Here is a 24,312-nt window from a genome sequence, read left to right as displayed (position 1 = left end):
CGCCCAGTGGCGTATCCAGGCAAACTGGAGTTTGGCACCCCCAGGGGCAGCCACCCTCCCCCACTGTGACCAAGCAATGATTTTTTACACCAGGTTGTTTCAAAGTCACCATCACATTATAGAACATGCCCCAACTCACAAATCTGAACACAGCAATAAGCTATGCCACACAGCAGAAATAATTTTTGAAAACATTTTCAAAATGCTTTCAAAATGTTTTATTACTGCTATGAAAACATTTTATGGTGTTGTATCCAGTCCCCCCAATTGGGGGAAACAGCATCACTTTCAATGTTTCAAAGGAGAATCTGGGCTCCCAGTTTAAACAAGTGATGCTGGAATCCACCCCCAAACAGCATCATTTTCAATGGTGTTTAAACTAGGGAACCCAGATTCTCCTTTTAAATCCACCTTAAAGGGAGAATCTGGGGTTCCCAGTTTAAACAACATTGAAAGTGATGCTATTTTGGGGTTGATTCTCCCCCACCCTGAAACAGCATCACTTTCAATGTTTAAACTGGGGGCCTCAGATTCTCTCTTTAAATCCATGTCAAAGGCGGGGGGATTTAAAAGGAAAATCTGGGGAAATTTGGGAGGTGCCTGCGGTCAGGGGTGCAATTGTTAAGCTAGCAGCACCAAACTTTCAGGGTATCTTTAGGAGACTCTCCTAATGATACCACCCAGGTTTGGTGAAGTTTGGTTCAGGGGGTCCAAAGTTATGGACCCTCAAAGGTGTAGCCCCCATCTTCTGTTAGCTCCCATTGGAAACAATGGATGATGCAGCACCCCCTTTGGGAGTCCGTAGCTTTGGACCCCCGGACCAAACTTCACAAAACCTGGGTGGTATCAGAAAGAGACTTTCCTGATGATGCCTCCCAGGTTTGGTGAGGTTTGGTTCTGGGAGTCCAAAGTTATGGACTCCCAAAGGGAGTGCCCCCATCCCCCATTGTTTCCAATGGGAGCTAATAGGAAATGGGGGCTACACCTTTGAGGGTCCATAACTTTGGACTCCCAGAACCAAACCTCACCAAACCTGGGTGATAGCATCAGGAGAGTCTCCTGAGATATCCCTGAAATTTTGGTGCTGCTAGCCTAAAAACTGCGCCCTCTGCAGGCCAAAAATGGAAAAACACTGAAATACAAAAAATCCCAAACGAACCTGCAGTTTTTGCGCCCCACACAGGGCTGCGCCCAGGGCAACTGCCCACTTTGCCCAACGGGAGGAACACCTCTGAACACCTATACTCACCTCTGGCAGGCTTTTTGCCAGGTGTTATCATCACTGGTTGTTAACACTATAATGGTATTCCTACAACCAATAATTTAAAATCTTGACAAAAAGCCCACCAGTAGTGGGGGGTAGGGATGTAGGTGAGAGGAGAAATGGCTGCAGAAACAGATTGGGAGGTGGAGAAATGCACACTTTGCTGTTCACTATTTCCCCATGCTCCCTTTCGGTACGATCTTCCAGTGAGGCTGAGGAAAATCCAGAAGGTGAGCACACCCACAATGATGCCATGCAAAAGCCAAATAAAAAAATGGCTGCCACTGGAGGGGGAGCAAAAGCTCCATGCAGAAGAAGATGTAACAGTGTACTCAGCAATGTATGGATGTAGCCTATTGCTACTGTAGCAATCATTTACAACTTGATTGTCATATTCAACCACAGTGGATGCAGCCATAGTCCCAAATGTATACAATGGTCTAATTTTAGGGATGTTTTGCACTTATTTTATTTCAGTTGGTATGTAGAAGGGTTTGCTATGTTACATGTTCTAAATGTTACATGCTAAAATTCTCTCCCTCCTTACTTTATCCCCCCACCCTTCCGCTGGAAATTAGCCATTGTTATCTGACATTTTAGAAAGCAACTGCTTTCTAAAACTTGTAAGAGTACAATCAGTTTTAGATCCCAGAGATTTACAGATTTTCCAGTAACAGCAAACACCACCTCAATAGCTTTGCCCTCCGATATCCTTCACACACCGTTATCACTCGGTTTGACTTAACAGCTCCTGAACGAAGGGCACCACTCCTTTTCAAAACAGTGGTTTAGCTGACTTCCAACTCTAACCTTGAGGCACAGAAGATCCCATGACCAAGATCTCACAGGCTTTTAATGATGAGTACTGCATTAAGACCTTGAAAATGCAACAAAAAAAATCTGCAAGCAACCGTCTGGGAGCAATGGACAAATCTGAGTCAAAGCTGACAGCATTCCAGAATAATGTGTCAAAGGAAAAAGTAGAAAGCCTTGTCTGTTTGTGGGAAACAATTGTGTCCGTTTACTTGCCATTCATGTTGGCTTCTATACATTGAGTCAAACTCAGTTACTCACTGTCAGACTTCATTTCAGCCATTAACTCTTCCATACACGACACAGCATCTGTACACATTTATTGTTTACATTTACCAAAAAAAGACAGCATTCCCTTATGTTCAGAAAATAAACTAAGATTAGTGTCAATATTAATCTTAGTTTATTTTCTGAACATAGGCCTAGATTCACAGCATTAATAGATTCACAGAATTAATGAAATCTACTTGGATCAAAACTGGATTTGTTCAGTCAAAATTCACAGGGTCAGAAAGACATACACATCAACAACCGTTCATTGTTCAGTGTGCCTAGAACAATGCAACATGTAACTCCATGAATATTTTTTAAAAAAAACTTTTTCAGCAAGAGCGTAGTGCTATGCTGTGTTCATCCCTGGTTCACATTAGTGGGTCGGCCCCACCCCCAGTAAAAATCTTGGAAACACTGAGATCAGGCACCAGGTTTGTTGCTGGGATCACATGGGGGCAATATTTGTTATAAATGGACACCTGTACCTGGGAGCTGAACATAGAACCATTGTGATTTACTCAGACACAGTGGCTTAAAAGGGGGTTTCATAATCATAGAAATCAACGCAGATGTTGTGTACAGCTATCTGGGAAGGTGGTAGTTCAGAAGAAGAAGAAGAGTTTGGATTTATATCCCCCCTTTCTCTCCTGTAGGAGACTCAAAGGGACTTACAATCTCCTTGCCCTTCCCCCCTCACAACAAATGCCCTGTGAGGTAGGTGGGGCTGAGAGAGCTCCAAAAAGCTGTAACTAGCACACAGTCACCCAGCTGGCATGTGTGGGAGTGCACAGGCTAATCTGAATTCCCTAGATAAGCTTCGACAGATCAGGCGGCAGAGTGGGGAATCAAACCCGGTTCCTCCAGATTAGAATGCACCTGCTCTTAACCACTACGCCAATGCTGCTCCCTGGAGAGAATTGTCTCTCCATGTGAACGTCTTCCCTCTGAAGGCTCAAAAGCAGCCCTGCAGACTTGGAACTATCAACTATCGTAAAACAGCCCCTGTTGGCATACTGCTTCAACAGTGATGAAATAACACGCAGGTTTTATGAGGCAGGAACTTTGTTATGTGCTGGTGTCTTAAACTAAAAAGGCCCACTACAACAAAAACTACAGGACTTCCATGTAAAGGAAACTTGATTCTTGAAAGCTTATACCCTGAAAATCTTGCTGGTCTCCAAGGTGCTACTGGACCCAAATCTAGCTGTTCTAGCATAGGCCAACATGGCTATCCACTGAAAATATCTGACCTTGACGCTCACCATTCAGTTCCTGAGCCCACTGTAATGCAGTAAAAAGAATATTTGAATTTACAGAGAGCAAAAAAAAACAGTTATGTGAAAATGCACCCCAAATTTATCTATTCACTTTTATTGGAAAGCCCCTGAAGGCAAGACTAACATCCATACATTAACACATCCTTCTATATTCTTCATGCTCTCTGGGATTCCAAATAAAGAGGAAGTGGAATGGATTAATATATAAACACAGCTAGCTTGTCCTCATTAATTAAGCGCTGACTGGCCTTAAACCCTTTCATGTGCAGATCAAGGCCAACTTAATGATCTCTAAAGAATATAAGAACTGCACATTCCACAGTATTTTATTTCTTTTCCTATTTAGTGAAATATACTATTGATCTTAAATTGCATGTTTAAATACTTTTGCAAGGATCACCTGATGCAGTGATTAAACACCAAGTTGGTTTTCTCTTAACCAAGAAACAATAAGATTTGGAGCTCTTCAATGCAGAAGAGGAACTCCTAAACTTCAACCACACATACAAACTGCTATTTACGAAAGCAGAACAGAAAAGGGAAGGCATAGCTTTAAAAAAAATAAACCTGACCTCTCTATTCAGTTACCTCAAAAACTTCCCATGTTCTCATTTTTTATTTCATCCCTGTGTTTGATTCTAGCTTTAGTAATGTAGGAGATTCAGTCAAATGAAACATCACAAGCACTTCTTAAATCCCCATCTTCTCCATATTTCTGTACCTCATTTCCACAGGTGAAGGTGTGGATTAGAGTTCTCCCAGAGTTACAACTAATTTCTGGTCTACAGAGATCAGTTCTCCTTGGAGAAAATGGCAGCTTTGGAGACTGGACTTCATGGCATATATACCCTTGCTGAACTCCTTCCCCTACCAAAACTCCACCTTTCCCAAGCTCCAGCCTCATATTTCTAGGAAGTTCACGACTTGGAGTGGGCAGCCCTAGGCTCCATGCCGCCCACCTGTTCTCTGAGCATGTCAAAATAGCCCTCGTTTAACAGCAACTAAACAAACTTCAGCCTTGACCTAGACCAGTGGTTCTCAACCTTCCTAATGCCGCAACCCTTTAATACAGTTCCTCATGTTGTGGTGACCCCCAGCCCTAACATTTATTTATTTTACAGATGAAGAACACTGATGCAGAGAGTCTTATGAATGGGTCGTTCGACCCCCAAAGGGGTCGCGACCCCCAGGTTGAGAACCACTGACCTAGATAGCCCAGACTAGGATGAGCTCTTCAAATCTCAGAAGCTAAGCAGGGTCATGTCTGGCAAGTATTTGGATGGAAGACCTCCAAGGAAGACCAGGGTTGTGAAATGGAGGCAGGTTGCAGCAAACCACCTCTGAACGTCTCTTGCCCTGAAAACCCCAGCAAGGGTCACCATTAAGTCAGATGGGACTTGACGCCCCCTGCCCCACAAATACCTCCATCTTATCAGATCCCTGAAGCCAAGCATGTTCAGCCCTGGTTAATACTTGGATGGGAGACCACCAAGGAAGTATATGGCTGCTACACATACGCAGGGAATGCCAAACCATTTTTCAATGTCTTCTGCCTCGAAAACCTTATAGAGTCATCATAAATTGGCTACAACTTGAAGGCAAAATAAAAAAGCTTTTTTAAAAAAAGTCTGCCACAATGGTGAAGCAAATAACAACATTTAAGAACCGAGATTAAGGTATTAAATATATGAAATGATACACTTTGAAAAATACAACTCTCTAAAGCAGGACATCTCCTCCCTCCTTGGCCATTGTACATGTATTTCCTTCTCAACATGCAATCAGAGAACAAAACCAAAAGTTTCTGCAGAGTCCCTGGAGGATCTGGCTTTGTTGGATCCCTCAGGGAAGAAGAGTTCCACAGCTAAGGAATAGCCAGCAGATGCCCTTGCCATTCATGCTTGCTGCACAGAGGACTCCTTGAGAAAAAGCCACCCTCAGCTAACCACAGAGAGATTGTAGAAGGGCCTATGTGAAGGGTATTCTCTAGCATTAGAGCTCTCATCAAATCACTTTCATATTGCAACAGATTTAAAGGCATACACGGCTGCGATCAATTAACTTGGATGGGGGAAAAAATCTGTTGGTTTGTATCTGATACTTCCAAATATTGTTTCCCAGACTCGTGATCCATTTTCCCAGTTTCCTCCCATTCTCTGACCAGCTTAATACCTGAAGCACTGTAGCAGACTCGGTAGGATTGCTGGAATTAAGAGCCTGGCGGAGCTTAATTAAACGGTGCCTGAGGCATGCTTTCTCCCCTCAACAAAATAATAACGGTAGCCTTAACAAAATGAATGCTGCATAAAAGTCTGCACAGGGGGTGGGGGGAGAGATGCATATGGAAAGGAACCCTTGAAGTGACGCTGTTCCATAATGAATTGTTTTGGTACAATAATGCTTTAAGGAAAAAAGCAAGCCTCCTGATCCAGCTTATAGTATATTATCTGTTCATAAAAACACTCATCATGCATCATCCACTAACCACCATATACAAACACACACACACCATTTATAAAGGCAGTGTCAGCAAAGCACCATGAAAATCAGTTACCTTTGTGGCTCTATTTTTTAAAAACAATTTTACCATGAAAAGCATGTCACAGTGTTCCCACGTTCCCCAAAACTTGAGCAGAGCCACTGCCCTATAGCAGAGCAATTCAGAGATGTTTCAGAGAGAAACAAGCCTCATACCCAGTCACCACCGTTCTCTGCAACATCCACACCTCCCACACAAAGTACCCAATGGAAACCACCTATCTATTGTGCTCCTGGTACCTATGAATAAGCTACCCCAAATAAATATTTTTAACACAACAGTCTCATTGCTATCACTACCCCATAAAATGCAGGTACACCAAATCCTTCAGGGTGGAAATTCAAGTACACAAGGGGTATTTTAAAACCAGCTAGAGCCGGCTTTTTGTGACTTTCTCCTTACAAAGGTAGAGAATTAAGCTGCTGAAGACAAAAGAAGCCGTTCCTCACCCCTACCCTAGCAAACACTGTCACTCTTATCTAGAAGTGCACCCACCCTCTGGCTGATAGCATCTACAGAAAGAATGGCCGACTATAAAGCTCATTGACAAATATCGATATCCCCATCCTTGTTGTCATTAATGAAGCAAACTACAGAATATTTTGTGCATTTAATGCTTACCTTATACCAGCCGCACTCTCTCCTCTCGCACAGGAACTGCTAATGGTTTTGGCTGGGGGGGAAAAGCACCTTTCTTGCTTCCTCAGCAAGCTAATCCAAGCCTTCCATTAACACACTCCATTGCAGATAATTGCAGGCAGCACACACTCCCCCCTGCTTTTCCCAGTTCCCAACACAGCACGGATAATCACATTCCAGTGGGGAGTGAACAGATGGCGGATTCCATGGTAACCAACCCTTCTAAGGCTATTGGTAGAAGAGTGTGACTACTGCTTATTTGGTAACAATCACTCTTTGTGCTTCAGTTTTGCAAATCCTTAACGACGGGGACATACAGTGTTTAGCACTTAACAGGCAGGGCTAGCAGGTGCTCTGCCATGTCAAACAACGCTGCAGAATAAACAAAAATCAGGTTTAACCTTGGCGGTGTGCTCCTGCCCAGAAAGGCACTGTTTTCCAATATAACGATCGTTGATCTGATTTCAGTCTCTTTCCTGTCCCACCGTAAAGGCTCCAGGCAGTTAGCAGAAACGTACAAGCACATCTAAACATCATACCCTCATAATGAGATTCGACTTCAAATAACTACAGTGCAAAGCTTTATCTAAAAGTGAGCTGTCGACAGCTCCTACGGAGTCCCAATCCTGCAGCAGAATTTATTATTTAGGTTAGAGACTTCCAGATGGGCAAGAACTATGTTCACTCAACCATACTTTCTGATTAATTAATTTCACTGCCGTGCATGCAATTGTACAGTGCTAGAAGCAAACCAAACAAGATTATGATAAATCACATTAAAATATGGGAACAATAGTCAGATACTCAAGGTACTTTTAAAGTATATAGGAATATGCTGGATGAAAGGGAGGGAAACCCAAGTCAATTAGCTAGGAAAAATGGTTTGGGCTACTCAGTGAACTTGGTTCTTTGCATATCTTCTGTGTGCATATGGTACTCTGAAATTGCATTTTAAAATACTCATCTTCTGATTTTAGGATTTATTCAGCACCATAATTGCTTGCTTTCAGTCTGACACCCCCTACTGGATTAATCTGCCTCTGCACCTGCCAAATCTAAAATGGGCTCAGCAGCCAAAAGTCACCTCCTTTCTCAATTACAAATATTAAGATCTGGTCAAATAGGAAGTCTGGAAAAGCCTCTATGGATCAGTGTTGAAGCTCATCACACCTTCTCCTTTTCTTCTTTCTGCTGTCAAGTCACAGCTGATTTATGGTGACGCCCCGATGGAATTTTCAAGCCAAGAGACATTCCAAGGTGGTTTGCCATTGCCTGCCTCCATATCCCAACCCCGGTCTTCCTTGGAGGTCTCCCATCCAAATGCTTGCCTGGGTCAAGCCTGCTTAGCTTCTGAGTTCTGGTGAGATTGGGCGATCCTGGGCTATCCATGCCAGACCACATCTCACCTAACCACATCTGATACAGCAAGGAAGCTTACAATAAAACAACAGAATAGCCTACTGAAAAAGGCTCAACAAAACCTCCACTGACTGTGATTAGTTCAAAAGAATGGAAGTCACAGAAGCTATTTTTCTGCCCGTCTGAAAGGGGAGGGGGAACTTTTAGATGACAACATACCGGTGTTGGTAAACTTTTTAAAAACAAATAAAGCTATGCAACAAAAGAGCAGGCTTTGTCCTTTTAAGCACATTTGGAGGAAGGAGTATATAGATTAGATAATCTTGATCCATCCAATCACGCCGCACAGCAGTGAATGGCAATTAGAAGCTCAAGCTAAAACAAGCCTGCAGCTAAATGCAGCCCCATATTGCAGGCATCTAGGGAAATTCCAAATTCTTGCAATTCTCTCTTAGCTCATTACAGAAGCACTTTCCTTTCTGATGCAGGCAATATGGGAACCTTCATAATGAAGCTCCTTCTTATACCTATCACAGGTATAATGAGACAAAAAATCATGTTGCACACTAGCATTATCCTTAGCTTCCAAAGAGGGAAACAGCAGCATTGTTAGAAGCCACAGAAACAGCATGGAATTCTCCTCCTTCACAGATCACAGCTTCTATCATTAGCCAAGGGATACAGTAAAGATCTGTACCCTTCCATGCTACTGGTGTAACATAAGTGTCAGAGAGCAGCCATTCCGGTCTGCAAAAGAAAAGTTAGATTTGAGTCCAGTCACACTTGGCTAGCCCAGGCTAGCCCAATCTTGTTGAATCACTGATAAGCAGGATCAGCCCTGGTCAGTATTTTTGGGAGGGAGACCAGGCAATGGCAAATCACCTCTGAATGTCTCTTGCCTTAAAACCCCCATGGAGTCACCATGTCAGCTATAATTTCGAACAAAGGGGGGTTGGGGACCTGATGCCATTGTACTGTACTTGGTTTATAGGTTATGCTGCTGCTGTTTTAAAGGGATTTATCTGTGATTTATTGAATTTTAATCTGTATTTTGGATTTGATGTATTTTACTTGTTGGTGGTTGTTTATTGTACACTGCCCAGAGCGAGCCTTCGGGGATTGGGCAGTATACCAAATCCCATCATCATCATCATCATCATCATCATCATCAGCATCATCATCATCATCAGCATCAGCATCATCAATAATAATAATAATAATAATAATAATAATAATAATAATACACCAATACATTACAACTTCCTAGGGCTCTGGGTGAGGCTTGAATTGTAATGAAGGCCAACAACCAGCTAGAGATCTGGCAGCTGTGAAATCTACCATAACAACAACAACAACAACAACAACAACAACAACAACAACAACAACAACAACAACAACAACAACAAGATAATGATGATGATGATGATGCAAAATGTAGATTGTGCAAAGAAGCTGACGAAACTGTATATCATGTCCTCAGCTGCTGCAAAAAGATTGCCCAGACTGAGTACAAACAGAGACACAACTAAGTGGCCAAGATGATCCACTGGAATTTATGCAAGAATTACAACATAAGAACAGCTAAGAACTGGTGGGAACATTGTTCAGAGAAAGTAAGGGAAAATGAGAAGGTCAAGATCCTGTGGGACTTTCGAATCCAAATGGACAAAGTGTTGAAACACAATACACCAGACATCATCGTGATCGAGGACAAGAAAGTGACCATCATCGACATAGCAGTCCCCGGTGACAGCAGGGTCATTGAAAAAGAACACAAGAAGGTCACTAGATACCGCGATTTGAAAATCAAGCTTCAGCATCTATGACAAACCAGCTGAGGTGGTCCCAGTGGTAATCGGTACGCAGGGAGCCATCCCAAAAACACTAGGGCAGCACTTGAAACATCTTCGAATTGACAAAATTAACATCTGTTAAATTCAGAAGGCAGCCCTGCTAGGATCCATACGAATACTACGCCAATACATTACAACTTCCTAGGCTTCAGGGTGAGGCTCTAATTGTAATGAAGGCCAACAACCAGCTAAAGATCTGGCAGCTGTGAAATCTATAATAATGATAATAATAACAGGGTGGCAAAAAAGAAAGAATGAAATGAAGAGAAGTAAAAACCACCTTACACACCAACAAGAGTTTCAGAGTATACGCTGTCAAGAGTCAAAACTCCCTTCATCAGACATACATAGAAACTGAGATATGAGTCCTTTTATCCTGGTCAGAGAGAGAGATGGGTGTTGTAAAGAATGCTTGTAAAGGACTCAAAGGTACAACATTCATTGTAATCAGCTTGGTTATATTAGAGGGAAAATGCTTGGAGACAGAAAATTAATATCTGCAATGAAATAAGAATCCTGTGCTCCCATTCAGCCCCAGGGGATCTACTGTTCTGAACCTGTGAATCATGGGTAACATAAGAGTGCCAGTTGAGGGTGAATGATTGCCTGTGTCTTTGTTGCATAGCTTATACACTGGTTTGATTCAGAGGCACCCAGTGGTCCTGCCACCAGTTTTCAAACATACTGCAGCCAGCAAGTCATGATGCATGATCCTCCTACATCAGATCCTGTCTCACAGAATTGCCACTGAATGAATAAGGAATAGAAATTGCATGGGGAAGAGGAACAAGCAGAGCAAAAGACTAAAGAAAATGCAGAAAGGGGACAGCATGACACAGAACAATGAATTCATGCTAAACAGGATGGGAAGATTAAAAGGGTAAGATGTGGAGATATGATGGGTAAAAAGAGAAGAAAGGCAACAGGGGTTGGGGGGAGGGGTAGAGATATGCTGACCAGAAAATAAAAAGGTGGCTAAACCTGCAGTAGTACAACTAGAGAGGAAGGAAATGTATACAAACTGGTGCTGTAAAGTTCAGAGGCAAGAGCATGCCCTATGAAACAGAAAGAAAAGAGAAGTAGGGATGGGGATAAGAAGAAGAAATAGGAGCCAAAGTGAGTGGGCTGTGAATTGCAGTGACAGTGCTCACAAAATGTAAGACACTGCCCTTCTGAATAGAATGCAAAGAAAGAACCTCATAATTATTTGGAGTTCTAAACTCCAGCTTAGAATAGAGTTTGGGGTTGAGAGGATGTCAAAGAGCTCAGCCACCCCCCACGTGAAGACTTATGGCAAACTTTGGCAGGGTTTTCAAGGAAAGAGATGTCCAGAGGCACTTGGCCATTGCCTGTCTCCACATCATGACTCCTGTATTCCCTGGAGGTCTCCCATCCAAATACTTGTCAGAACCAACCCTGCTTAGCTTCTGAGATCTGACAAGATCAAGCTAACCTAGACTATCCAGGTCAGGACAATAACCCTTGCACCAGCCTTGACACAGTAGAACACTGTGATCACATATTAGGAGAAGAGGGACCCGAGCTGGGAGATGCTCAAGGCATTGTAAGGGACTTCCAGCTCATAACTTTTTTATCTGTATTGTACTAACCTAGGTAGAGGTCCACTCCACACGGGCCTCAAGAGCACTGGTGTACCAGCATACTTGATGCCGCTGCACCCCCGGGGCCGTTCGCACGCTTCTGTGCATGCGGTCCCAGAGCCACTCCGCTTTTTTCTTTACTTACCTCCTCTTCCCCGTGTAGCTCTGCAGAGACGAGGGGACACGCCCCCGTGGCCATGGCCTCAGGAGTCAGGGGTCAGGAGGTGTGTCCCCTCATCTCCATGGAACTACGCAGGGAAGAGGAGGTAAGTAAAAAAAGTGGTGCATCAAAAAATGGTACCTTCCACCTGGTGCCATTCACTCGGCACCAGGGGGCTGCCACTGTTTTTGAAAAGATTTGCTCGCTGAGCGAGTCTCAAAAACAGCAGCTCGTGGGGAGGGGAAGCACGGCACTGCCTTGCTCAGGAGGTGGCAGCCGTGCGAACAGTGCCCCCCAGATGGTATTTTTGCCATTCCGGGGGCGCTGTTTATGGCCTGTGTGGAATCCACCAGTCTCAAAGGCTAAGGGTATATCTCCTTTTCTTCAGTAAGTCATTATACTCGACCACATGTATGAGAAGGTGGTCAATGCAATCTCTCTAAAATACACCATCATATTGCATGAAAGAGACAGTATGCATGTATTACAACTTCCATACACACATACCAGAACCCTGATTTTCCAAAGCGGACCTCCTAGCTATCTGAGGATGTGGGGGAGGCAGGAAAATTGCCCTATATACACAGAAACCCTTGCACCTGCCAAACCATCTAGTAAGAATTCAAGCCAGAGAGATCAAATTATATGCTCATATAAAAGCCCACTCCTTGGCTGACTGGGTGAACTTTGTCAAGTTATTCTCTCTTGGCCTAACTTATGCGTCATAGAAAAAAACCCTCCCACAGTTCTAATAGCTTTTAGTGCTCAGTCTTCTATACTGAACAGGTTCCTAGTTCTGGATATTTCAAGTTCTGCCCAGTTCTTCATTCACTGAGCAAATGTTTATTAGTCTTTGAAGAAAGTAAGTGATCTGTGTAGATTAGTTCACAAGTAAATGTCTTTACTTGGAGCCCTGCCTTTCCTAGCACAAGCAATTATAATTTACATAACTCACAGAGCCCCCAGGGGATGGGGCGGTTTATAAATCGAAACAATAAATAAATAAATAAATAAATAAATAAATAAATAAATAAATAAATAAATAAATAAATGTTTACATGCCTTCTACTACAATAAGGGGTCTGCAACCTGCAGCTCTCCAGATGTTCATTGACTACAATTCCCATCAGCCACTGCCAGCATGGCCAATTGGCTGTGCTGGCAGGGGCTGATGGGATTTGTAGTCCATGAACATCTGGAGAGCCGCAGGTTGCAGACATCAAACTGATCCAACCAAATGGGATGGATTTTCCAAGTACATTGCCAACACTGCCAATAAGCACTCCTTGACTGAACTCCAAATTCTTAGAGACTTTAATGCATAGATGCGTAGGGGAGCATAATATGATGCTTAGCAAGATTATGGACTTTGATACAGATTCTCCACATTTTCCCCTATCTTTATCTTGATTTTCAAAAGACAAAATAATGAACAAGGCTGGACTATTTCTAATGGAACTCTGCACAACTTTTAACCCCCTATGAGTGCTATGAAACTAGCATGAAAAGCACTAATCAATTAATGCTCAGGCCCAGCAGGATACATCCCAATCACTTTTTTTGGTGCTTCTCCTTCTAGAACAGTGATTCTCAACCTGTGGGTTGTGACCCCTTTGAGGGTCGAATGACCCTTTCACAGGGGTTGCCTAAGACTCTCTGCATCAGTGTTCTCCATCTGTAAAATGGATAAATGTTAGGATTGGGGGTCACCACAACATGAGGAACTGTATTAAAGGGTCACGGCATTAGGAAGGTTGAGAACCACTGTTCTAGAAAATATATTTACCACAGAAAGCAAAAGATCTGTGGTCCCAAGCAATCACCACACAGATATGTTTACCTTAAACAAACATTCCTGTTTACAACTGTTACAGATGTAAATTAATTACTATCAATCCTCATGCAAGCAGCTCTAATGTTTCCCTACCAGGAATGGCGGGAAGTAGAAATGTTTATTGTTTGAATTGACAAGGGAATAGATCTCAATCTGACATCCAGATATTACACCAAAGCAAATTTTTGGCAGCTCAGTTGTCTTCAACTTTAATTAGAGGTGTCATTTTAAAAAACAAAGTAGTTTAATATCTGCTGAATTACTTCTCGTATGCATGTTAATTACCTGCTGAGAAATAAATGCTCATTCTTCATGAATGTACTGCTCGAAAAAAGAACATTAGAAAGACATGCACCACTTGTCCTATGGCAGTTAATAATGAGAGAGCCTTTGGGGGATACGTCATTCTATTTTGTCTCAATGAGTCCTGGGGTTACTGGCCAAGCACAGGGGCTCTATTGGACATCCTGGGCAAATTACAGGAAGTAGAACATGGTGGTTATAGGTAGTCAACAGCAGTGGAAGAAAGTTATGGAAAGAGAGATGGCATTAGAGAGGGAGAGGAGAGTCAGTCAGTGGTCAGTTACCAAACCTGCCAAGATCAATGACATCCTCTCAAAGAGCAGCAGATAATTTGACTCCGTGAGGTAGAGCTAAACTCTATCAAACATCAGGCCCAGTTAACTTTTCTTCAAACCCTTCTTCTCAGAGCATGGGGAAAGGACTTAAAGGACTGTTCTTTGTATTTTCTCTTAAGGACTCAGAGCTAGCAAATGGATTTCCCAAAGGGCACAGGTTGATCACTCAGCGATATGCATTACATAAATGTAAGGTCTATGTGCAGGCAGACTGCTTCCTCATGAATGCGCATTATCTGCTCTTCAGATGATCTTTTTACTTTCAGATTCTGCTACCAAACTTCCTGAAACTGTGGTTCAGTGAAATGAGACGTATTTCCCAATCTCGGAACCAAAGAAATCAGGAGAACCCCCTCACATGAGCACGTTTCTTCCTACTCAGACTTCCCTTCCCTCCAACCTAGCTTGTAAAAGATCTGCCTAGCTGCTGGGCAGATCTTCAGGGGTGTCAAACTCACGCCCTCCAGATGATCATGAACTATTAGCTCTTCAATTTTGTAAAATTACACTGTCTTATGGTATCACAAGTTTTCAATCTATACTTATATTTGTTTATTTACTTTACTGAATGACACTGAAGGCAGATTATCCATTGTAAACTGGTTCAAACCTTAGAAGGAGACAGCTAATGAACAACTGGATTGGAATTATAGAAATCTGAAGCAAAACATAAAGTATCAGACATGAAGTTCAGAACAGCCTACACAGCTTTCCCCTTTTACCCAGTAAAGGAGATTAAACTGAGAAAACATGATTGGTCCAAATTAGCTCAGTGATTTCTATGGCAGCATGGGGATTTGAATCTGTCTGTCCCTTATTCTAGTCTGTCATTGTGACCACTATAACACACTGGCTCTATTCCAGAGGTTTCACTTGTCTTCTTTCCATAAACTACATCTCAAGATATATACCAAGCATACCATCATTAAGTGTTTATGGAATAACAGCATCCTCAGTTCAGCAATTAGGCGTTTATAGTTACTGAGCATTCATGGAATATGATAGAACCAGTTCCAAGAATATCACAATCCTAGAAGAAACAGCTGGTAAACATATGAGATTTGATATCCCATTACAGGGATATGCAACATGCCTAGCAATTATCTGTAATAAACGACACTTTAAAGTGCATCCAACTTTTTAAGTGATTTATCACTCCTAGTCTCTTTTCTGCAACTGGAATTTAACACAACAAATGTTTGCTATCTGCTGTGAAGAATTAAAAATTCATCTGTTAGGTTACCACACCATTTTTCTTCTAATATTTAGGAAGGCCTCACATGTTGATTTTCTCAAAAGATGGCAGAAGATTCTTTCATCTCACATGCAACCACATGAACGTCCTCCAATGGATGCTAGTTTGAAGCAGCAGTTCAGCTGACGAATGTGTCAGATTTTGCTATCTGACTGCACAGTTGCAGAATCTGACCCATCTGGGGCCACAGGTATCGGCATACCCTTCTCCCAGGATAGCAGAATTGGGGGCGGGGTAACAATTTAAGTTATGACCCATTCAACATATTTGATTTACTATAATGTTTACCATCTATTAAAGCATGAGTTAGTAAAACAACAATCAACATGCTTTGGGAATTTTTTAAATATGAAATTTGGTGGTTTAAAGTTCCTTCCTCTATATCAACTTCTATCAACTATACTATGAAAGAGGAAGAACAAAACAGTTCCCAATCTGGAGGGGGGCAGAATCAACGGCCTCAAAGCCATGCACCAGACTTCACCAAGAAATGTGAATATAGTAATACTGAATTGAGTATGAATCCTAAAGAAAACTGAAAACAGCATTTATGCAACTCTTGACCAATGCACAACTTGGACTAAAACACAATTCTTGGTTTTGATCACAGTGACTGGAGAATCTTGCTGCCACACCCAGCCTGCCAAACTGCCAATGCAGCAAAATCAAGGAAACAGAAAGAGGATAGCAGCATGCCTTTGCAGATAGACCTTGCTGTCTGACCTTAATGCAGAAGGCACAAAATAAAAATCTCTCCCTCTCTTGCAGCTGTCTTGTCAAATATAGAAGGCACAGTCAAAATCTCAAGACTTCAACACAAGGCTCCAAGAAAGTGGTATCAAAAGAAGTTTAAAACTCCAGATGTAATCACTTAACATTCTAGACCATTTGCATTACATAAACAGAGGAGAAAATGAACTCTGAGAAAGCTAAAACTACTAAATACTATTCTGCATAAGGCAAATATGGCCCCCTTCCTAATGTACAAATAAATGGATTTTTAAAAAACTTACATTGTTCTCTTCAGCCTGTGGTTTCAAATTCTCTTCTAATGCACTCAACCTCGAACTTCAGTTTAGCAATAATGCAAAAAGGAAAGGGTATGCAACATTCACTGTAGTATCAGTAGGAAGTTTTGACAACAGTGTACACCAGTAAGATATAAAATATTTACTTACAGGCCCCCATTGAACATACTTCAGGTCCATCCAAAAAGATGCTGATTTCACTTTTGAGCAGTTAATACGTTTTCTTCAAACAGCTCAATTTAGTTTTCGTTCCCATTAGGCAATGGAGCCCTCACCACATTTTGAAAGAAGGAAGTACTGAATTTCATAATTAATTACCATTTCTGATGTGTGTAAGGAAGAAGAACTTCAATCTAAACTAACAAACGATCCTTTGTGACTGTTTAATGGCTCGGTTCAACATTGTATTTCTACAGTCCAGATACAATGCCATTGCAGTTAAAACTATGAATTATGTATACAGAGGCAGCATAACTCAAAACAAGAGTTGCTGGAATCAAAAGCAGGGGACTTCCTGCCTGCTTGTCACTGACTAATGTGAGAAACGTAATGTTAGATCAAACAGACCCACGGTCTAACCCAAAAAGACTCTTTGTGCATGAGGTAGTTATTGTCTAGGGCAGGGGTCTGCAACCTGCGGCTCTCCAGATGTTCATGGACTACAACTCCCATCAGCCCCTGCCACCATGGCCGATTGGCCATGGTGGTGGTGGCTGATGGGAATTGTAGTCCATGAACATCTGGAGAGCCACAGGTTGCAGACCGCTGGTCTAGGGAGCCCCAGGGTGCAGAGTGGTAAGCTGCAGCACTGCAGTCAAAAGTACTGCTCAGGACCTGAGTTTAATCCTGACAGAAATCAGTTCAGGGTTGACTCAGCCTTCCATCCTTCTGAGGTTGGTAAAATTTGTTGGGGGTAAAGTATAGACGGCTGGAAAAGACAATGGCAAACCACATAGTCTGCTTAGTAAACATTGTGAGGTGACATCAGTCCATGGGTCAGTAATGAAGCAGTGCTTACACAAGTGACCACCTTTACTTGTTATTTTCTTATAAACTAAAGGTTAACCTTGAATCTACATGTAATATGTTGCCATATAACTCCAGAGCCACTTTCAAACACAGGGGACTTTGCGTATGACTGGATACTTCCATTATTTTTAGTGGAGCAAGAAAAAAATGCAGTAAAAGACAAGAGCAGCGCAGCAGATGGGTGGTCATTCTCTTTGGACTATTTTGATACATGCACTACTAGTCTGGATTGCGCGTTATGTACAGAAAGCAGAAGGAGGGAGGCAATGAAGAGTGAGTGAATAAAATCCAGAGACATTTACTTCCAAGGTCAATATTATCATTTAGAAATGGATAATTTTCCATGAAAAAAATGCAGTTTTGTGGGACAATCATGTCAGCATATTCTAACTACATTAAATGAAACATACATTCTATGAAATAATGGAATCGCATAGCCCAAATAAATTATTTTTTTTTACTACTGACTAGGAACCATCTACTGAAAAACCTCAAAGAACTGTTTCAAGGACAAAAATTCTAAGTAATGGAGAAACAATAAAAGATAAGAGCAGTCCCTCTTTTTATTCATGTTCCTGCCCTGTTTATGTATAAAGCTGAGGGTGGAGGTCTTTTCTTTTAGAACAAAGAGGAGCATGGAAGTATAAGGAGCTGACCCCAGTTGCTCTTCAGCTAACCCCAACCTTTCCCATACTTTTCTCCTTAGCCCAGTTTATAGAAATTAGCCCCCACTTCACACTCCCACAGTGTGAACATGACCCAGTAAGTGTGACCACCTCCATCATGCCTAGCTTGGCTTTTTGCTAGAAGCACTAATACAAAAGGCACAAGTAGAGCTAGTCCAGGGTTTGTAAAACAAAGTTCTGTCAATGCAAAATCGGAACTGCAAAAATTATATTTCAAGAGAATGGCCACGCATCAGCTACACCTGCAAAACATTCCTGATTCAAACTGATAGGCACTGAAGGAACTGGTATCACTAAGAATATCAAACAGTAGGATTTTATCAAAACACAGCATTTCTTTGTTATTTTTCTACATTATCCGTGAGTGATTTAACTGTCTTATGTGGTGCAGTTATGTAGCAAGAGCAGGGGGTGATAGAATTCAATCTAGCTATGTGAGAATACGCATGCATAAACAGTTAATTGTGTTGTACTGTATGGCTAGGAAAGTTATACAGTGAAGCAAACTGCCAAACATTCATAAACCAGTCGAACCACTCATAGAAAAATCAGCTCTCTGTTTGCCACTAGCGAACGGGATGTGAGCCAGACTGGTGGGTGTTCAAAGCATTAGGATTGCCAACCTCCATGTAAGGCCTGGAGATCTTCCAAAACTCAACAGCTCTCCAGACTACAGAATTCACTTCCTCTGAAGAAAATGGCAGCTTTGGAAGATGGATTCTATGGCATTAGACCCCACTGAGGGTCTATGGCACAGGTGTCAAACTCACGGCCCTCCAGATGTTATGGGCTACAGTTCCCATCACCCCCTGCCAGCATGATGATGGCAGGGGATGATGGGAACTGTAGTCCATAACATCTGGAGGGCCGCGAGTTTGACACCTATGGCTATGGCATTAGACCCCTCTCCAAGCCCCACCCTTTTCTGGTTCCACCACCAGATCTCCAGGAATTTCCCAACTCAGATTTGGCAATCCCTATCAAGAATCCCTGCACAGCAACTCGATAAGTGTCTAGTAACATTATTTCCCAACTCGAAAAAAGAGGGGACAGGACAAAGACATGTTATGACACTACAGTCAACAACCAATTCAACGACTTCCATTTTTGTTTCTTCCAAGTATACCAAGGGTGCAATCAGATACCTGCTAGCTGCAATCTTTGGGTAATAAAGTCAGCTAACCATTCAACAAAGGGGACTTAAAAACATGGCCCTGCTCCACCGTTTTATTTTTTTCTAACATGCAGGTTGAGGAATAGTTCTGGAGATGTTGAACACTTGCACAAAGCGCCATATTATGTTGTCAGGTTGTACTAAAAGCTATTCAATGGTTTGGGGATTTTGCTGGGGACCAACGCATTTACGTGCTTGTTTTTGTCCGTATGAACTACCAGCTTGGGGAAGTTATAACATTCCACTGAGAGTCTAGAGAACAGTTACAAAAACAGGATTTCATTCTAAAAATACAGAAGTCAGAAATGTTGATGTGAAAAGAAAAAGTTTCTGAAATCCACATCAGAAACTCGCCAACTTTTCATATATTATTTCCAGTTCTGTTACAAAGATTAACTGCTGCAATGAGTGTGCCAGTTATTCTGTGTATGAGCTATGCAAGAGGACAGCTGGTGCCATAGCACATTGAAAGGGTACTACAGTAAAAAAAAGTTTTTCTTTCAAGAAGAGGATCACAAACATTTGCCTACTTTATCCCTTGTGAGTTTCAGTTTTGCCACTGCATCTCAGAGTATTAGTCAACTTGCCCTGGAGCGAGGATTTGCTCTTTTTAAACTTCAGAGCTGGCACACCCACAGCTGCGCAGCGACCACATGAAATACAGCCATATGGGAGCTGTTCCTCACTGCAAGATCTTTGTGTGCAATGACTAGCCACCAAGAAATCTGATACACAGTCTCTCGTATTTTGTGATGGCATAAAAAAAGCCTCACTTCAGGCCTTCCAGCAGCTGAAGTTCACATGAATCAAGCCATTGCCCCACTGAGTCTTCGTCTTCAATCACGATCGCACTTTCAAGGCTAAAATAAAAAAAAACAGCTTTCACTCCTACACTTGACACGATTGTAAGCAAACAATTAATTACTGTAAATAAATGCTCAGGTTTGTTTACTTTGCTGCAATGTAAGTTCTCACATGGCTGAAAGCTTGTGTTTAATGGTACTCCTCTATAAAAGCTATGGTGCAGCACTTAGCTCAGGCACACATTTAATTAGCAGAGAAAAATCAATGGGCACTGAAAAGCAAATCAGTCAGCCTGTTTTATGTGCTATGTTTTAACATACATTTTTACCATACATGCTAAAAATGGCACACTGAAGGTGTCTTTAATATGCAAACATGCATTCCACTTGGATCTCTCAGTTGGTCAAACCATACTGAAGAACCTATACCTGTAAGGGAAAAGAAATCACCTTGAACATTGTAAAACAGTTTTTTAGGAAGGAAACCTTTGTTGTTGTTTTAATGTTGCTTATTGCTGGCCTTTATATTTTGTATTGATGGGCTTAATAGTTTTTTATCTCTGTACACTGCTTCCAGACTGGCAGGTGTTGTGTACTAGTAACAAGAAAATAGGTCTACCATTACTTCTTAACTATGCCACAAATTGATTTTGCCACAAGCACACAGGTAAAAAAGAAGAGCTGCATTCGTAAAAACCCACACAGACTCAAAATGAAGGAACATTTTGTACAGTACTTCTTTTTCCTACACGAAGATCATTTCCATGCAGCAAACTTAGGGTATAATCTTTTTATCCACACTCTAAACACATTACCTGTAATCAGTTGGACTTGTTTTCAAAAGGAACTTGCTTCCAATTAATGTGTTTTACACTGGAGAATTAATACTGAATTTAAACCTGGATTTTATGCTCAGAGGTAGTTTCAGTAGTCAGATCACCTTAAAGTGCTTCTTGCAGAGTTATGAACCATGCAATTTACCCGCTTTCCTTCTTTAGTTTTCAAAGCTGCAAAGACAACATTTGCAAGTAAAATGGCTAGTCCAAGTAAAATGGCTAGCTTTAAGAGTCAATAGTTGAAAGTTAGGGATTTAAAGATCTTTGCCTAATAAAGGTAATAAATTAAACTCACCAGTGAAGCCAACATGAGAATTTGCTTAGAAAGAGATATATTCATTTTATGGTGTTCAGCCTCAACTGGTTTCCCCTTTGCTGACTACATTTCCTGCTTGCATCCTGAACTCTGACACATCTCGGTCAGAGCACGCAACGCCGATACACTGAAGACCCAGCAGAACCTCACTTCCTTTGTGGCTTTTAAGGCTCAAGACAAATTAGCAGCCCCGCTACCAATAATCTTTTGTAACCAAAATGGTGTTAGACTATATGGGCATAACTCTGCACGTTACGGTAGCAAACAGGTATAGATTCAACATTTATTCGCCTAAAAGGATTTTATTCAGATAAAAGGATTTAAAGTACAACATACAGTCACAACCTCACAACCACTTCCCAGCAACTTTTCCCTGCCAAAAGAATGAATAAGCAATTCAAGCATATCACTTACTATCAGATCTTTTCACTGGAGATACTAGGGGTTGAACCCAGGAACTCCTCTGTGCTAAGTAGTTTCTCCCTAGTCCCATCATTATCATGTTTAACACATCCCTCACACACACAAAACCTCCCCAGGATGTTCCACAATACATTTTAATGTGAAGGTACTCTATTGCATTTAAAATATAAAACAGTAATTCATTAAGGTAATATGACTGTTCTATCTTCAGTCTTCAATCATTCTTTATATATTTATCACTTTAATTTGCCAGTAGCCAAGCTCAGACATTTATGTGCACAGGTGTCAAACTCGCAGCCCTCCAGATTTGATGGACTACAGTTCCCATCATCCCCTGCCAGCATCATGCTGGCAGGGGATGATGGGAACTGTAGTCCATGACATCTGGAGAGCTGCGAGTCTGACACGTCTGTTTATGTGTATCTAAACTGCATTCCAGTCAATGTCGCTCTTCCTTAGCACCACAAATGGTGTTAAGGGCCACTTCTAACATTACATTATGCTTTTTGTATATTGCATGTTACAAATATGTAGGGAAGTGGTCAGAGAACAGATGCAGAAGTATGCCTTTGAAACAGAAGAAGTCAGCTGTGGGCAGAACTTGGACAGTTACTGTCCATACGTGATCATTTCAAATGCAGGCAGAAAGGACCGATCAACATAAACAAAATCATAGTTCCCATTGCTCACCTAACAATCAAACATTTGTATGGTGATAGTGGAGTCACATGTGGCCCTTAAGGCAAAACAGGCTTCTTGTTTGTATCCGTATCCATCAGAGGACACCCATTTCTCCGGGCGCACACCTCTGGGTCATGTGGGAGGGGGCGCCAGGTGGCTTCCCCCATGCCTGGGCACGTAGCCGGGATGCCTCTCCCCCGCTGGGGGAGCCGGGCCCTGGGGATAGCAGAAGCTGGCCTGCAGGAAGGCCAGGGGTGGGGCTTGGCGCCCTGAGCCTTGCCCCAAGTCACATCCCAAGCACAGGGGGCGCCCAGAGAAGGTGTTGTTTCCAGGTGCCATCCCCCTCCCCCCGATATGACTCTGATATCCATCAATGGCTTTCCCTCAACAAATGGGAAATACAGCAGAGATCTGGATGCTTCCTTATCTGTGGAGGCCAAGATCATGAATGTGGTGCATCAGGCGTTTTACCATCTTCACCAAGCTGCTGTCTGGTGCCCAGCCCCAACACCTGGTCCCAACTCAACCCGATCCATGCAAATAGCCACCTCCTAGGACTGGATGATTGCAACTTCATTTCTAACGCCAGTCCCTGTGGAGGACTGCTGCAGAAACTTCAGCTGGTACAAAATGCAGCTGCCCAAGTCTTTATGAGGACTCCATGGCATGCTCACATCCAGCCAGCTGTACTGGCTCCAGGAGGAGTACCAGATCAGGTTTTGATATTAACCGACAAAGCCCTAAATAGTCAGGAACCATCATACTTGTGTGATGGCCTCTCCCCATATGATCCCCAGAGAGTGTTGAGCTCATCAAATAACATTTTGCTGGTGGTCCCTGGCCCTAAAACAGTTTGTTTGTCCTCAACCAGGACCAGGTTTTTTCAGTCCTGGTCTTAGCCTGGTGGAACGCTCTATCAAGTAAGACAAGATTCAGCACAGTTTTGCAGGGCCTGTAAGATAGACCTGTTCTGCCAGGCTCATGGCTGAGGACAGCAATGGTTTTCCATCTTGCTGGCCTCCCTTCTCCTCTTCCCTCTCCTCCCCCTTGCAACATGACTGATAAGAGATGTTGGGTGGGAGATATCAGGTTGTTTGTTTTAGCCTTGTTTTAAATGGTGCACAAGTTGTCATTTCATCAACATTGATAAACAAGTGCAATTTCACATCATGGTAAAGAATGGACCACCATCAAATTGAACCAGCTTGTCCCAGATCCGAAACTGGATGCCCCAGATTAAGAGTCTGAAAAATTATATATTACCATTCTGTTGGATTTGCAAATTTCATTTAACACTGAGCAGGTCAGCCATGTTACTTGAACATCCTGGCCCAACACACCTGAAACTGCTGCAGCTGCAATTCTGAGTGAAGCCTCTCATAATTCCAGTCTGTTACAGGAATGAAGCAGGGACATTGGAAAGAAGGTGCCTTAGCTAATTTTATGATAGGCAAAGCCATCTTATTTTCAAGACAGACAGACGGATGGACGGAAGCAAGCAAGCAAGCAAGCAAGCAAAGAAAGAAGCAAAGAAAGAAGCAAAGAAGCAAAGAAAGAAGCAAAGGAAGGAAGGAAGGAAGGAAGGAAGGAAGGAAGGAAGGAAGGAAGGAAGGAAGGAAGGAAGGAAGGAAGGAAGGAAGGAAGGAAGGAAGGAAGGAAGGAAGGAAGGAAGGAAGGAAGGAAGGAAGGAAGGAAGGAAGGAAGGAAGGAAGGAAGGAAGGAAGGAAGGAAGGAAGGAAGGAAGGAAGGAAGGAAGGAAGGAAGGAAGGAAGGGAAAGCTGGGCAACTGTTTTTATTGTTCTGTGAGATATGGCTACTGCCTCAGCTATAT

The 24,312-nt window shown here is 42.3% G+C and overlaps 1 protein-coding gene across 3 annotated transcripts in view; it reads right to left on the bottom strand.

The window, feature by feature from the left end:
- FGD4 (FYVE, RhoGEF and PH domain containing 4) overlaps positions 1-24,312 on the bottom strand; it is a 123,738-nt gene that overhangs the window by 79,010 nt on the left and 20,416 nt on the right. The window contains exon 1 of one of the 3 annotated variants that reach the window (XM_048501023.1): positions 6,788-6,948. The exons of the other annotated variants lie outside the window; for them this stretch is intronic. The gene's annotated coding sequence lies outside the window, so the exon portion shown is untranslated. Of the gene's footprint in view, positions 1-6,787; positions 6,949-24,312 lie in introns of those variants that run through there. 3 annotated transcript variants of the gene reach the window in all.

Source organism: Sphaerodactylus townsendi, linkage group LG06 (assembly GCF_021028975.2).
Source record: "Sphaerodactylus townsendi isolate TG3544 linkage group LG06, MPM_Stown_v2.3, whole genome shotgun sequence".
NCBI classification, from domain to species: Eukaryota; Metazoa; Chordata; class Lepidosauria; order Squamata; family Sphaerodactylidae; genus Sphaerodactylus; species Sphaerodactylus townsendi.
The sequence above is the reverse complement of the archived record's forward strand: the minus strand, read 5'-3'. Positions and strand labels throughout refer to the sequence as shown.